Source organism: Panthera leo, chromosome C1, assembly GCF_018350215.1.
Source record: "Panthera leo isolate Ple1 chromosome C1, P.leo_Ple1_pat1.1, whole genome shotgun sequence".
Taxonomy (NCBI): Eukaryota; Metazoa; Chordata; class Mammalia; order Carnivora; family Felidae; genus Panthera; species Panthera leo.
This window is the reverse complement of record NC_056686.1, coordinates 93,659,302-93,662,764: the sequence shown is the minus strand read 5'-3', so window position 1 is coordinate 93,662,764 and position 3,463 is coordinate 93,659,302.

Here is a 3,463-nt window from a genome sequence, read left to right as displayed (position 1 = left end):
TAGTATTTTATTTGGAAATGATGTAGATATTCAGTGACTACCCATCACTTAACCCAACTTAGTCACCCAGGTTCCAAGTGTCACCCAGTTTCCAAGTAGCTTGCCACACACCCCTCCCCCTTCCTCCCTTCCTTCCTTTTTGCTTTTTGTCCTTCTGATAAGAATTACTTCCTTGAAGCCTGCATTTCAAAGAAATGGCTCTGGGTGCCTAGAGAACAGGAGTATAACATTTACATCTCAAAGGCACAGAGAAAGGATATAAATTCCACCAAGAAAGACTTTTATTCCCTAAATCCAGGTGTTTTACAGTATCTGCAGGCTTTTTGAGATGAGTAGGAGAGGTTTGGGGATTGGTAAAATGGATAGTGGGCTTTGAACTGTTTCTAGAGCCCCAATTCTGTTCTTGTAAAAACCTAGATTTTTCAGAGAGTACAGTTGTTTTTAATTCCTCAAATAACTGGGTTGCAACCTGAATGATGAGAGGCTGACACTCCATCCACCTACAATCTTCAATTTGCTTCTTTGTATCAGGGGGATCTCAACTAAGATGGAAATTAAAAGATCCCCATGTTCTAGATTTCGAGCTGTGTGCCTTTATGATTTAGTAAAACCTTCCACCTTGGTTTGGGAATGTTTTTCTTTCCCTTATGGGCACACAGTTTCACTTTAGGGGAAAAGGCCTTTTTAAAAAGTTCCTAATCAGGCTCTGAATATCAGCTTCCAGTATGGCCAACTTCTAACCACAGAACCGGTTAAAAATCCTTTCAGATGACTTATTAACACTTGTTATCTGGACAAACAGTAAATATTTTTCTTTTTCTTTTAAACCAAAGGTATCCCTATTGACGAGGAGGCGTGGGGGCAGGCTGAGGGGCAAAGCATAAGCTAGGACACCCCATCCCCCCAGACGGGACATGTAGGATATTCCTTGGACACTCCCAGCAACCCCAAAGTGGGAAAGGACAAAATACAAATGGTCAGACTGAAGAGTCTCCACCAGTTTACCAGAAAAAGGCAATCCCATCATAGCCTAATGTCCAGGAACTCCCTACTGTCTTAATGTTAATGCTTTGCTACAGGGAAAAACAACCTTAGCCTGACAATAGCTAGGCCTCCAGTAAGTCTTTATGCAAGTGAAAGTCTCTTTGGAAACCCCCTCTTGACTTTATCTCCCCCGAGTTCATAAGACACAAAACGGTCACCCCACACACTTGCAGTGCAGCTCTTCCCACCCATGGGTCCAGTCCCCGTGCTTTAATAAAATCGCCTTTTTGTACCAAAGATGTCTTCAAGAATTCTTTCTTGGTCGTCGGCTCTGGACCCCAGGAACCCCACCATCACCCTAAAGCTTCATCACTATCAAATGACTCAACACCCAAACTAACAAACCTTTTATGACTTAACCATGGACAGAAGAGGCGTCCCCAAAGAAGGTGCAAGAGACAATACCTCCCAAGATCTAGAGTTAGTCCCAAGGAGAACAAAAAGGAAGACTTAAGACAATCTCCCTGAAAGCTGGCAGTGTCTGGTAGGACACTAGCTGCAAATGGGGTACAACCCACATTTCTGTCCAGCCATAGTTTCAGGGCCCCCAACCCAACAGTTGAGCTACCTGCACTTTGCAAGAATAACCTGTGTGCCCAGTCAGAGAAGCCAAGCCAAGTTCTCAGGACACAAGATGAGACAAAGGGGAAAGTGGTAACTATCTCCAGGAAAGAAAGGATAACCAACAAATATCCAAACATAAATTCACGAGCCACAATTTAAAGATCTAATTCTTACAAATGTTCTTCTCCTATTAATCTGAATTTGGAAAGGAAGAGACAGCACGAAAGTTTACTTTCCAGAGAGCCCGGGTGGCTTAGTCCGTTAAGCGTCTGACTTTGGTTTGGGCCATGATCTCTTGGTTCATGGGATCGAGCCCTGTGTGGGGCTCTGCACTGACAGTGCAGTGCCTGTGTGGAATTCTCTCTCTCCTTCTCTCTCTCTGAAAATGGAGAAGGAGGAGAAGAGGAAGGAGAAGGGAGGAGGAGGAGGAGGAGAAAAGGAGAAAAGGAGAAAAGGAGAAGAAAGAAGAAAGTTTACTTTTGCTTTTTCAACCAAGGACCACAAAGATCCAGGAGAGTGAACTTTGATGTGAATTCTCACCCTTTGCTGGCTTCTGCCAGTTTTCCCAGGATCCCATCTGCAGGCTCTGGAGTGACTGGGGTGTTCCTGGAGGTCTCATGCTGGTGACCAGAAATTGTAGAGGAGGAGAAATGGTTTCCCCCTACCTTTTATAGTGAGTGCTTGGCTAAGACCCATTTTTCTCTGGGGAACCTCATAAGTGGATACATTTACTGAGTTAAAAGTTCCCCACTGTGCCCACTATCATTCAAGATAACTTCTGGGAAGGTTAACCTGTTTGTTCAGCCTTAAAACAGTATTTTGTTCACCTGATGCCTCATCCTGGGCCCAGACCAGTTGAAGTTGGACCTAGCCTGTCCCCAGACCCGAGACAGTTTTTAAGTTGAACCCAGTCCGTTTTCTGGACCGTGTCCTTGAAAAGAAATGCTCAAATAAAGTTTGACAGTTTACAACGCAAAGGCTGTGAAGCTAGAATCCAAGAGGGACTTTGCCTACAACCTGTGACCTGCTGAGGTGACAAGAAAGCCTCAAGCTCAGTGGGCCCCGTGGGCACCTGCACCTGGTTACTGGTTGCTCCTGGGGAGTACTCAGGGGTCTCCTTCCTTTTTTCCCTTTTCTGATACCAGAACTGCTCAAAGATAAACTGAAGCATATTAAAAATGTTAAGAATTTAGGGGCACCTGGGTGGCTCAGTCGGTTCAGCGTCCGACTTCAGCTCAGGTCATGATGTCACAGTTCGTGAGTTCGAGCCCCGGGTCGGGCTCTGTGCTGACAGCTCAGAGCCTGGAGCCTGCTTGGGATTCTGTGTCTGCCTCTCTGCCCCTCCCCTGCTTCTGCTCTGTCTCTCTCTCAAAAGTAAACATTAAAACAAAATTTTTAAGAAGTGTTGAGTTTATTTCAACACAAACCAATTCACATCAGGCAGTGTCAAATCAGAAGCGATTAGCAGCACTCTATCGAAAGTCCAGGGAGATGCTTTTCTAGAGAAAAGGGTGGATGCAAAGCAAGGTTTTGTTTGGTTGGTTTTTTTGCTCATTTGTTTTCTTAGGTAGTTTATTTAGGGGCACATAGGTGCCCCTTGCTTACAGAAACCACCTTGACATTAGAGTCCCCTCAGTGTAACAGCTTCCTTGCTTGGACAACAGTTACCAAAAGAATTTTCTACTCGGTTTACTCTGATGCTTGCTTCTGAGTCGATGGTGAAAACTTCTTTCTGAGTCTAGATGATTGGAGGGAGGGCCTGGGTTAATGTCAGTCAAATCACAGTGTTTCCTCCTCCTCCCCTTAGGAAGTAAAGTCCACTCAACCTCACAGACTTAGAAGGCTCGCTTGTTTT